This window comes from Haemaphysalis longicornis, unplaced genomic scaffold, assembly GCF_048455015.1.
Source record: "Haemaphysalis longicornis isolate Haplotype H1 unplaced genomic scaffold, Haemaphysalis longicornis Haplotype H1 scaffold_3, whole genome shotgun sequence".
NCBI lineage: Eukaryota > Metazoa > Arthropoda > Arachnida > Ixodida > Ixodidae > Haemaphysalis > Haemaphysalis longicornis.
In genome coordinates, this window is record NW_027526335.1 from 102,342,201 (window position 1) to 102,355,449 (window position 13,249).

A 13,249-nucleotide genomic window follows, 5' to 3' on the forward strand; every position below is an offset into this window, starting at 1 on the left:
TCTTTCTTCCTCTGAACTTTTCCACAATTGCTCTGAAATTTCCACAATGTTGAGATGCCTTGTACAAATTTCGTAACTCGCTGACTTAGCACTCCAGTATTCTTTTAATGCGAACGTTTTCTGCGCAATAGGAGTACGGGCTATCCAAGATTAACCCGGCCTTCGGCTGGGTTAAGCTACTAGCTAAGCTACTAGCCAGTACGTTCTTGGCGTGGAGAATTGGTCTTAGGATTTCATGTGTGCCCATTTTTAAAGGAAACATCCTTGTGTACTGTTACATGCACAAAGGCGTAGGAGTACAGCCCCTTATCATCCTATGATAGCGTGGTTGGCGATTGGCTAGAAGGAGAGTTGCCTCCATTCCTTCAACAAAGAGCAAAGCGAAACTTAACTTGTTGAATACATGGTAAGAGGAAAACAGCGAAGATACAGGCAGCAGCACACTGGCGTGCTTACGACATCATAACTCCAGCGGCCAGAGAAAAGTTCTCAGTGGATCCCGAATGCGCACTGGCTTGGTACGCATGAGGGTGAGCATAAATAGCCGGAATTCCCAACCGTCAACGGTTTTCAGTGTGTTGCACACTACACCAAAGGGTACAGATACCAAAAACACGGTTCACTGTTCTTGGGATTCGTTCCTCACACGCCGCTGCACGCTGTGCCGGGAAGAGGGAGGGGAACGGCGTTTTCAGAAAGCTTGTTCGAACGTGCCTTTTCTGGATCCAGTTTTTGCCGGTTCCCCCAACGGCTGCAACTATGACTCAGTATCCGCGCGGCGGCCATGCTGCAGCTTGTTGTAACGATTAGCTGGCTTCACCGACGTACATGGAACACATCGCCATGTGCAAAACTTTGCTGTCGCGGTGTATCGCGCGCGCACACGGCAACGCTGTAGCACCTCGCGACGATTCGTAACACAACGTACGTCAGAATGCGTCGGCACCATCGTGACCACCCTCCTCATTCACGGAGCACCTAATTACGCGCTCTTTTCTGCAGTGAGACTGGGCACAATCCTACACCCATCTTAGGGCATCTAGATGATTTAATTTCAATGTAGGTAAGTGCTGATCACGGTGATAACTAACGTGTGTCTATGGGGACTTTCCGAGCTTTAAAAGACACTGTTCCAGTGCAACGCACAGCTTTGTTCAATTGAACAAATTCGACTTGTATGTTTTTAATGTAAGCGTAGAGTACATTTTCGAATGCCATGTCGCGCTTAGTATCTAACGGGCTGCAGAGCAGCGGAAGTTATTGGGGCGCTGATCCATTTGCTCCCAGTTTCCTACGCATTCTTTAAACCGCAGCTGCATTTGTATTTCAGGGTTTAAGACACACCTTTTGAGTTGCTCTTTGTCTTACATGGGGGAGGAAGGGCACTAAAATAGAAGCCTCGTTTTTGCGCATTACTTTCCAACGTTATACACTTGGCTTTTCTGAAATAGATATGGCATTTGGTACTCCCCACTTAAACGAGAGATCACTCACTAACCTAACCAAGGACGCGCGCCTGTGATACTACCCATCTTGTAGTGTTGGAACAATCTTTTTATTACCACCTCCAGGTTTCGGTGGATGGCCGTAGAAGAGCGGCGAGTGTGCGCAATTTAAGCAATGTTGCCACTCTGGAGAAGAATGAAGAACGATCGAGGACTGGCGGTCTTAACTGCCGCACTTGTGGTAATTCCGTCTGTAATAATTACGCCGAAATGGAAACTCCCGAGCACGGGAAGACCCACTTTCAAGTGCGCTGTGTGCGCACACTAGGTCCTCGTCATTCTGTTTGCACGGGGAAAAATTGGTAGGCATTCTTCCAGGCAGAAACGAATGGACGCGCGGCTGCATACTTCAATGCGGAACACTTTGTAGCAATTGAAAGGCCTGTTTTGTGGGATTTCGAAGTATTTATTGAAGGACAGCTACGACAAACTTCTGATAACTGTAGTGCATGCTGAGGTGTACTACAGCGTGTTCTCCCAGCGGAGCGATGTTGACAAACATCCCGCACCCGTGGCATCTGAGAAGTACCGACGGCGGAATGTTGAAGAGCCTTTCGCATGCATTGCAGTGTACGCCGAGTTTCTTTCGACCACCTAAATATGGTATTTTTATGGCGCCGCCTTCGGGCTAGACGATTCTTTTTACATCACTGTTTATCGCACGGTCTTCCTTTCAATGGAGTTCGCACTATTCATGACCTACCAAAATGCAGCAACTGTCGTATCTTACGGGAAGGTGGCATATCAGCTTTTTCATACCGCCATCGCTGACGTCATAGCAGGTTACGCCACACGCCCCCTTTTTATTATTTTTGACAGCGGGAAGAAAAGGATTTTTATCTTCAACGTTTCAGTCACGGAGAACTTGAGCTACTTCCCAACGACGTATTTGATAAATTAGTTTCGAGTGGGTATCTGCGTTTCTGTGCACCATGAACGAGACGAAGAACCCCGGTGGGGGCGGAATTACGTGATTCTTGCTAGAAAGGCTACAGTTACGCTACTTAAAAAATCGTCGAGGAAGGGTACAGGGACCAAAGCCGACGAATTTTATTATTGCGTCTCATGTAAGAACTAGCTATAGTCCGGATGTCATTGTTCTGCTACGTGGAAAAACGCTATGGTTTGGAAGTCGTGAAGTTCACTCCGCACTCTGCCATACATGTGCACGTCTGTCAGGGAGTGGTTGTCCGTTCGGGCGTTCTACAAATTGTGTATTCTTCTCGAACGTTCGGCCGTCGAGATTCTACCATACGTGTGCGCGTGTGTGAAGAAGTGATTGCCTTGTCGGATGTTCTACAAGTTGCGTCGCCTTCCTCGAAGTTCAACCGCCACCGCCCAAAGCTGCGATGCTACAAGCAGAGTCAGGTGGTGCTCGCCTCAGAACAGCTACGACGCAGGACTCGCCGTGCCGTGTGACAACGAAAACGCTGAATCCAAGCATTCGCGACCGGAGCGACCCGAGGTAAGGGCAGCCGGGCGTGAACGGGTGAATTTGCATTGTAGTATTTTTTTTTTTACAACGCAGTAGTCGGAATTAGTAATATTCCTGCTACACGGGCGTTTCGAAGGCCTTTGAACCGAATGTTATTTGGCTCGAATACCACGTTCGAGCTGTTACACGATTGGTTTCAAAGGTAGTTGCTTGAAATGCCATTTAGTCAAAAGAGCACCACCAATGACCTTTGAGTTTCTCAAAGGGCTTTCTTCTCGGGCGCAGTTTCTGCATTTCGTATTCACAGAAGTCATCCTTTACAAGTGAAACTTGGGTTTTACAGAGCCCGCGCTTAATAATTCTTCACTCTTCTTTCTTTTCAACTACGGCACCAACGATCAAAAGGTAACTTGGTACTCCGACAGGCGGTGCGAAAGAACAAAAACAACTGCCTTGTTGCGCATGTTTGGTGCTTTTTGAAGGTTATCAGTAATTGTATCACTGGTGATGTTTTTTAGCCCCGTTTACCCCCAAATTAAAGTTTTTTCAGGTTGTGAGAACGAAACTGGGCAGCAGCGGCGACACCAAAACATGGCGAGTGAACGCGGGAATTTTCAAAGGCATTTGACATTTCTCGTCTGGGTCGGTGCAACTCCTTCCAGTTCAAATGGCACTTGAAATTTCGAGGGCCGTTTGACTCGACTGTCCCTTCAAACGCTCGCGTATAGCACGGGTATTAGACACTCTTTCGATATGGACATTTTTTTTATTTTTTTTTTGCAGTTTTAATATTTCGTCACCTAAGCGTTGCTTTTTTCCTAAGTAACTTCACCGATCACAGGTCATTTGAGGCCTAACTATTCAACATAAAAATTGCTTCATTGCGGCGTTCGCAAAAACACTTGATAAGACTGAAATACCATAAATATATAATAGTTAAATCCTAATTTCTAAGCGATCAGCGAACGTACAGGAGCCTTAAAAACATGCTCGAGAAGTTCCGCCATATTTTTTTACAATCGCGGTGCGTGTTACGTGGATAGTGCGCATTGCCAAAATGCCAACTGCGCGTGCCTCATCCCCTGAAGTGGTACACGCGCAGGCGTACGAAAACCCATTGAGACAGCATAAAAAATTCAGCGATCTTTCGTGTGGTTTTCAAATGGACTAGCGTAATACGGGTTTTCAAAGCATTTTCAGGTTTTTATACGGTGCGCTGTTCTGGGTCATGTATTGTGGAACTTTCTATTGCACGTGTCGCATTTCTTTTTGCAATATGTTTCAACTTGGAAAGTGTCAGATTGGGGCGTGTTCTTATGTTAAAATACTGGGTATGCTTTACTTATCGTTGAGCAATAGTGGGCGATATGTTCTATGCATAGAAGGAACTTTTCGTGCGTAATCATGTGAAAGTTAGAGCAGCCGCATCTATTTTACCCGGTAGAACACAACGGGAATGGTTTTAAAAGACGTATCTAAAGCAAACGAATTTGTCTAAGTAGAGCAGAACGAACCAATATGAGCAAATCAAAGTGTCCAAATAGAACTGAAAATAGATGCAGGCTTGCGCACACGCAAAGCGTGGGCAACAGATCGTTCTTTTTTTTTTCACTGCTGTTTCTAGTTGCTACCGATAATTTAGAGAGTGGTAACAATTAGGCCACAAATATAGATAATTCGAGGTATTAAACAAAGCTGTGAGGAATGTGGGAACTTTTTGTCAAACCTCACTCGGTATAACTGCGGTTCTAATGCTGCTGTGGTGTATAAGGAAGCCATTTGCTTTTTTTAAAAGTGTTTAGTACCGGTGCAACACGAGCATTTTAAAGGATTTTTTGTCAAACGGCCCTCTAAATTTCAAGTGCCATTCGAACTGGAAGGAGTTCCGCCGACCTACCCGAGAAATGACAAATGCAGTTGAAAATTTCCGCGTTCCCCCGCCATGTTTTGGTGTCGCCCCTGGTGCCATTTCTGCGGGGTAAATAATGTTCCCGGTTTTCGAAGAAATCGGAAGGCGTGAATTTAGGCGTTTCGTTCGACCTATCGGTAAAGTGCCCCGAAAGTGTGCGTTCAGCAGCCGTGGTATTAAAGTTGGAATAAAAGAAAAACATTTAAGTGTGGAATACTTTTATTCACATCAGTTTGCCTTAGTAACGTCTGTTTCTGTCGAAGAAAAGCCGGCTGCTTTAATTCCGAAGGTATCGCCAAGACCCAGCTCGTAGCGCCAGTACTTTGAAGGGAATAAAACACCAAAGGAATTTCTTTCGTTTAGTTTTTTATTCATAATTCGTACAGCAACGTAGAGTTTAAGTATATCGTCCCACAGAATGACTATAATGTGGACTTCGTCGTCTCCTGAATGTCATGCTGTGTGTCTAGACAAGGCTTATGTACAATGTACAACCCCCCCCCCTCTTCCCTCAAAAAAAAAAAAAAAAAAAACTTGGTTCTGCTTTGATGTTTGCGATACCGAAAACCACAGCCGAGAAATTGTTCGGCACAATACAGGTTCGAACTTCAGTGAGAAGGCGTGAAAAACAAACTATCCGTCTGTTTCATGGCGCGAAGGCTCAAGTTCTGATTGAGTATATATGCCGTGCCGTAGGGCTCGTGTCGCGTGCATACGCTGGACTACCATGTCTACTCCTGAGGTGATATACGATCCTATTCCCGGTGGCAGCTGCAAATGGCACACTGGGCTGCGGCCAGCTCCGTACAGGCAAAGAAGAATCGCCGCGTGGTTGTGACAGTGTTTGGAAGTGCGGGAACGAGTCCCCGAGGAGTGTACGCTCGACGCCCAGGTGTTTGGGTCATACAGTTATCTCGTCTTGAGCAATATGTCATGAGAGGGACGGCGGGACGCTGTGAACATCTGAGTTGGGCCTCGAAGCTTTCAGAGATTGAAGCGAACCTCGAGAGAGTTAGTAAAGTATGTCCCTCCACTAACTCATTATTCGTGCCAACCAAGTAAAACCGAGCAGAACTAGACGTGGTCAAGATGAAATATTTTATAAATAAACGCTCGAAGAGGAAGGGGACTGAAGAAGCCAAAGCCTACAGAATGAATTGGGGAAGTTATCGTATCAGAAAAATCAGGCCGTCTTGATCATTCGAAGTGTTCAGCTGTGTGGCCTGGTTAGCAGCGATAGCGCCGTATGCTACGTTACCGGGGAGCACGCTGCCCAGGTTTTGCTGGTGATGTGAGATGGCCTCTTTCATCTTTCTTTCTTTCGTGGCTACGTCAACGGTGCCGCTCTGATAATGCCTCAGCTGCGTCGTCCTTCTTAGCGTTTGTGTCCCCTTTTAAAGCTGTAAACCTCTACCCAACGGTTTCATCGCCGTTGGCAAAACCGATCTCTGTAGGCACAAACACCAAGGCCCAAGACACCGAGCGCAAGCGTCAGATTCGTCGTCGTCGTCATCATCATCATCATCAGTGTCGCCGTCATCATCATCACAACCAGTCTATCTACACCCAATCAGGGCAAAGGCCTCTCCCATTAATCTCCAATTACCCCGGTCCTGTGCTAACTGCGACCAATTAATCCCCGAAAACTTCTTGATCTCATCTGCCCATCTAACTTTCTGCTGACCCCTGCAACTCTTGCCTTCCGTAGGGATCCACTCTGTTACCCTTAATGACCAACGGTTATCTTGCCTTCGCATTATATGCCCTACCCACATCCATTTCTCCTTCTTAATTTCTACTAATATGTCCTTAACCCGCGTTTGTTCCCTGACCCACTCCGCTCTCTTCTTGTCCCTTCATGTTACACCTATCATCTTCAGGCTAATCAGGCATACAGCAAAGAGCTCAGGATTCGTTTAAGGAAGCCACAAAACAAGCATCGAAACCACATTATAGATAATACGGCTCCTGGGAACAACGCCCCCCCCCCCCCCCATGTGTTCCTGGTAAAGATTATGTTTGCACATTATCTTTGAAGGCTAGGTAGGACCTAGTGACACTAGCCGAGTGCAGCGCCAAGCCCACCGAGACGACGAGGAACATTTCACTCTCCTCCATTACCATTTGTAGTGGTTTACAACAGCTTTGCTGGAGAGCCAGGGCGAAATGGAGACCAATTTTTTAGGGCTCTTTTCTTTTAGCGGTAACGCGCCAACGGCCCCAGTTACACACATGGTTGACGCATGACAGCTTGTTTTTTGTGTGGACACTCCTCGTCTGATCTGTTTCCGGCACAGTTTCTAACAAGTTCAGCAGACTGAGAAAAAAGGCTCGCTCCGGCATTACTCGTGTTTTCGGTTGCGGCGAAAAAACACCCAATTTTATAGCGCGTTCCCCAGAAATAACACGAAGAAAAAAAAAACAACGTCGCGTTGATCACAAATAAAACACACGAAAAGGGAGCGTGCGCTGCTGGGAGGGCATGCCAAGCCCATGTATTAAAAAAATGGCGTGATGATGATGATGATAGCAATGACTTGATCGAGATGCATATACTAGGACACCCGTCCCGTGGGAGGGGGGGGGGGGGGCTCTGGAGAAGAAGAAAGATAGTGCCTAAGAAGATGGAACATGCCAGTTATTTATAAACAATACACAAGATAAACCAAGAACAAAATTACCTGAATGTTTAATGAAGCCCCAAGGAGCTTAATTGGTTTGAATAAACAATTACGCGGTTGTGTGGGAGCATCTGGCAATTTATTTGTAGGTATAATTTCGGAAAATATCCTTTGAGCATCTGTATATAATGAAGACAAGTTGGCGAAATTAATTACGCTAAATGACACCACGCCCAAGCCAATTAGCAAGTGCAATCGACCGAAACATAACCCTCCTTTTGGGTATACAAGATAAAAGGAAGGGGAATATGCTGACAGAGGTAATCGATTACTGCCATTGAGGACGTCGGGTGAACACAAATCTACCAGTGGGCTTAATTCGGCTCATCAGCCTAAGCTTCGCTCTACGACTGACCCTTCCAAATTAATTACCGTACCGGAAAAAATAATCTTGCTGCTCGTTTTGCTCTAACCTTTAGGCGCTGAACTTTGGCTCTGTGCAAATGTAGCAGTGACCTTAATTAAACGCTTCATGAACGCTCTTAGAGTGAAAGACCTCGGGCGTCGTCTTTGGAATGGGCTGTAGTGCGGCCGGAGCGCTGTGATCTGCAGGTAGGAGGAACGTCGTATTCCTGTTTTTCCAGGCCGATCGTCGACATTCTGGCAAAGGATGCAGCTATTCTTGTAGCTTTCTGGTCCCCTTTACATTCCTGAACGAGATATTGTGCCGCCGTGAATGCTGCACCTAATGGCACTTTCATCTGGCAAGCACCGGGGGAGTTTCTGTTGCCCTTTCAATGCGATACGTCATCCCGATAGCCGCGAGAGCTCTTGGTGCCTTCGGCTCTTGCATTAAGCCGTTCCACTAGAGAATCCAAGACGTGGGTCTTTACCGCTTATTTTCTTTACCATTTGGGGGAATAGAAGCCAGTGCTCTCAAAATAAAAATACAAATGTCGCCCTCCACACCTCTCTTCGCTCTTCACTTTCTTTTGGCCTTTCTAGCTCTCAGTTCTGCTCGTTCTACTTGGCACAGAATTTCTAAACGCAGCGTGTATCTTGAGAAACCGATGCCGTGAGGAAAGTAGCAGGAAACACGGATAGTCGATTTGTAGGCAATATGAAGTGCGCGAAGCGCTGTTGCGCCACTGTTACAGTGAAGCCCGAAGTTAAATCCGCACGAGGAGGAAATAGCGTAAAGAGCATATTGATTCGCGTCAGCGTATACTCAGGTTATTTTAGCTCAAGAAAAATAACTTCTGAAATCGTTTAGAGCATGTCGGACGGAAAGCGCGTGACAAACGCAAGCAATGATAAATGCTTAGTTTTGCGGTGAACACCCGTCGTGTATGTCGTCGTCGCAGCTAAGCTTATTGCCTGAGCGCCACAGTTCCCGCCTCCGCTAAGCTTCATGTCGCAGAACCTTATTTGTATTGCAAGGACGCATGGGAGTGGCATAAATGCTTAGTTTGGCGATGAACACCCCTCGTGTATGCCGTCGTCGCAGCTAAGCTTATTGCCTGAGCGCCACAGTTCCCGCCTCCGCTAAGCTTCATGTCGCAGAACCTTATTTGTATAGCAAGGACGCATGGGAGTGGCTAGCTCTTAATCGGAGGGCCTAAAAATTGTACTTTGATTATTACTATGCTTGACTTCTAATAAGACAGCCGCGATACTTAAGTGCGGGAGTTGTCGTAATTTTCTTCGTCTAATAAGTACTACATTATAAATACTTAAATTAACCACTTTCTTTTTGATGTTACAATTTTTAACAGTTATCATCTGCCTGTGGTACGTAGAAGCCTTGACCATCGGATAAACAGGATGGCGTTCATATTGGTCATTTGAAAAAAAAAAAAACTGCATGAAATAAACAAACAATTAACATCCCGCACTCTGGGGATGCTAACGAAACGGTTCTTGATTGGCCGTCAATTTAACACGGCATTAATATTGCGAACAAACCTAATGCATCGAATAATTTTTCTACTAAGTAGTCAGTGTAGTTTTTGAGGGCGACAGTAAAAAAGTTTATGAGAAACAGTTAAATGAAAGAAGCAAAATTTATTCTGAAATTTCTTACTGAGCCGCTAAAGCACCGCGGCGGGTGAAAAAATGAATGGTGAATATCCAATTGGTCTCGAGTAATTCATAATGAAATGCTTTCTTTAGGTGACCACTGCTTGTAACTGCGCGTATGTCCTGCTTGGCGCACGTAACAGGATATTTACGCAAGCATAATACTGTTTAGGACATTGATTGTTTCTCGATGCGTGCTTGATGCTAATCAACTGCAAATAAAGGAAACACACGTTCGTCTCTTTCCAAGATCGCGAAGGGGGCGGCTTGTACTTTAACCCTTCTGTAGCTCCCTTCCGTTGTACTTTAGTTCTTCTGTCCTACTGTAGGGCTGTTTTTAACCGCGGAGCTGTTTAACCCGGCCGTAAGTTCTCCAACGCGAACAGAAAGCTTCCAATTAAAAAAAAATATTTCCTGCGGTGGAAATCGAACCTCGGTCGCTCGGGTTATGAAACCGGCGTATATCTGATTGCGCTATCACCACATTCCGGGCACGCAGCATTCACATTGGGTTAGTCGTAGCGCTGGCTTCGGACTTGGCCACCGGTTCTAGCACGTGATAACGCGGTCCACTCCGTTGTTTTGATGACGCATACAACACGATGCCCATCTCGACTCACTGCACAAGCACTTCCTGGTAGCGTGTGTGGTCGGTGTATTCAGATATGCCTCGCTGACACCGGGTTTGGTAGACCGAGGCAAGCACCGGCACTGCAGTTGAGGACCTTATCTGCTCGAACATCTGCGCATCCAAAACATGCAGTGAGCAATACGGTATATTGGTCGGGAACTAATTTAAAGCCGTCTTTGGCGACGTGGTGTTCTACCCGCTGGAAACAAAAGGGCCGGCTCTTCGCATCGCTGAGCCAGAGCGAAATTTGCCGCGGCTCAGTCTTTAATAGGCTTGCTCAGCCAGTGCCTTTCATTAGCGCCTAATACTCCCTGAAGCTAGAATGTACATTGGATGAAGATGGGGAGCTGCAAAATGCGACGATTTCTGCATGCTCTGCAGGCATCTCGTCGTATAGTGTGACTCGGTAAGCATCGCGTTAAGTATTCCTGGGCACAATTGCGCCAGAGAATGTGGAGGAAAAAGATTATTAAACGGTTGGCGATTTCGTGCTTTACAAGTGTACTAAAGTACCATCAACTAAGCCAGTGCATAATGCTCCACCAGACCAGGACGCGTCGTATCGAAGGTGTTTTAACTAGTCGTACCCGCACTACAAGGTCGTTTGAGTATATCCAACCAGCAAGTAAGAGTTTTCACGAGGTGTGGAACCGCCTCGTTGCTAAGACAAAATCCAAACCGTATGTGTACACCGCGCGGGTGGTTGACAGGCCTCGTTGTAGCCTGCGAGTCAAAAGTTTCCAAAACAAAAACCAGGAACCGGTACTTTTTGGCGCGTTTCGCAATGTTAACAATAAAAGTCGCCGACGATAACCACTACTGTATCTCGTACCTGTATTGAACATTCAAAATTGCCTATAAATGAAGGTGTCGATATCTCTTTTGAATTTTCCGGTGGTGTGTGCTGTGAAGATCAGCAGATTGTCAGTGATATTTATCCCACAGACGCCCGCACAGTCGGTGGCATTGCTCTCTGACTCCAGCATCAGCCAGTGTTCCTCACGGTTCCTTCTAGTTAGCCAACTCATCACTCCCGTAAGCAGTTTTTTATTTGGGGCTAACAGAGCAATGGATGAAGATTTGCTGTAAATACGCCTAAATCTTCGTGCGGACATTGTTTACATACACATACATGTCAACTACTTCCTTCTCGTCGCTCAACAGCGGAACACAATAATCCCGGTCATTTGCGTGCTGACTCTGCAGCTCAGTTAGAAAGCGCACGCTGCCGATTTCATTTTACCGAATTAATTTGTTTCCACGTTTGCCGTCGCCTCAGTTCTTCAATGCCGATCCCTCCTCCATTCTCTCCGTGAATTCGACCATTATCTTCTCAGATTAATTTCGTGACCCGCACATTGTTCGTCCCGTCAGAGCACTACTCCTACCCTTTACAAAGCATTCCGGAATCGAGAGCAAACACTAATTCGTCTCGGTTAGATTCCCGCTGCGCCAACTCGACTCCACGAACACGGGCCCCGCATTTTCAGCGAGATACAATGGGAGGATGAAACCCGAAGCCGCATGAGTCTCGCAAAATAGCCAGCGTTCAGGCCGCAACCACGGCAAGACGGGTCGAACAAAAGCCGATGGGCCACCAACGGGCACATCACGTCAGCATCGATTCGCAATGCCATAAAGCCTACAGCCTCGGCATTTCTCTCCCTCGTCAAACAACTGGCCAGGTCAAATCTTTGCAAGCTGACGTTCGTACATCTAATCCGATCGTGCGGCAGCAGTCGAGCCATTATCCTGTAGATGATTTCGTAGCTCGGCGACCTTCTGCGGTCTTCATGGCGACGCGCATCGTTGACGTGGTTGCCCTGGATCGACGTCGCGACTAGCGGAGGAGGAAGGAAAAGAGAGAGAGGAGGAGCAGGCATCGACGAGGGGGCGGCGCCGCGTCTGGTCAACTCCTTTCGGCGCCGCATTCATCAAGCGAGTGCCTCTCGAGCGCATTTGCCGCACAACATGGGCCGGCCAGAGCAAACAATTCTGTGACGGCATCCTTTTTCTCTCTCTCCCTTCTCGACTAGACTGCGTCTCACTCCGTCATGCACTCCTGTATTGCCTCTTTCCCTCATCTGTATCCTCCTTCCCTCCATCCTCGTGTGCGTCGTTTAGCCTAACTTGTGTGTATGTTTTGGACACCTACCCGCCCCCTGGATTTCCACCTTTCCTGGAAAGCCAGTGTTTGTGGAGTATGGCGCAAGTCGAGCTGTTTCGGAGTGCAGGAATTGAGTTAGCGGGGTCAGGCGTAACGCGTTATCTACCAGTATTTGTGTGGCTCGAGGGCATCGGGCAGCGCGCGCAAAAATAAGACCTAAAAAAAGTTATGGCCTTTATCACTGAACGGTGAGATATATTTGGACCTGGCTGATTAATATTTGCCATACCTGTTGATGCCGAAAAATAACACTAGGGATGAAAAAAAGGGGGCGAGGAGGCGGGAGCCACAGCCCAAGCGCTGAATCTCACATTTAAGGTTTTTGCGCAGATTGCGAGAATTAATTTCGCATAGATTCAAAGTCAACCGGGGCAAAATGTTCTATCCCCCTGCTATATAAAATCAAACCCACCTGCCTTGAAGAAAATGCCTGTAGCGTTGGACTGCAAAATAAAACTTTTTTTTTTTTGCGCGAGACAATGGTTGTCCGGTTGACGCATGGGTTCTCATCTTTTGCAGCTCGGTCAAGCCGCGACTGTCTTAGTCACTCCCATGGGTTGCAGTGCGGCAACCAACTTTCAGTCGCTTCAAACGTAGTTGAGTAACAACAAAAATGGCAGCGGGCCCATGAAGTGAACACATGCGCCTTCGAAATTATTACGATGACCTGTGAAGCGTTTGGCAGTATGGTAAATCATGAGCTACCATTTGTAGCGACGAATACAGTGATAGTTGACATCTGCTCCCGCACTTCAATTGGGGCATACGCATGCACACACCACGTACCTATCATACGAAGGGCGCTCACAGAGATTGTATTGTCGGTATCATAGATTTTAGAACCTCGTCCAAGACAGCCATCAAGACGAGCACCCATACCTGTAGTTTCAGTAGGATTAAAA

General features: G+C 46.8%; 1 protein-coding gene across 1 annotated transcript in view; it reads left to right on the forward strand.

Moving 5' to 3' along the window:
• The first annotated feature begins 2,305 nt into the window (after positions 1 to 2,305).
• Positions 2,306 to 13,249, forward strand: part of LOC144174971 (cell adhesion molecule Dscam1-like) — a 706,974-nt gene continuing 696,030 nt past the window's right edge. Inside the window, exon 1 of the mRNA XM_077703963.1 lies at positions 2,306 to 2,970. The gene's annotated coding sequence lies outside the window, so the exon portion shown is untranslated. The remainder of the gene's footprint in view (positions 2,971 to 13,249) is intronic.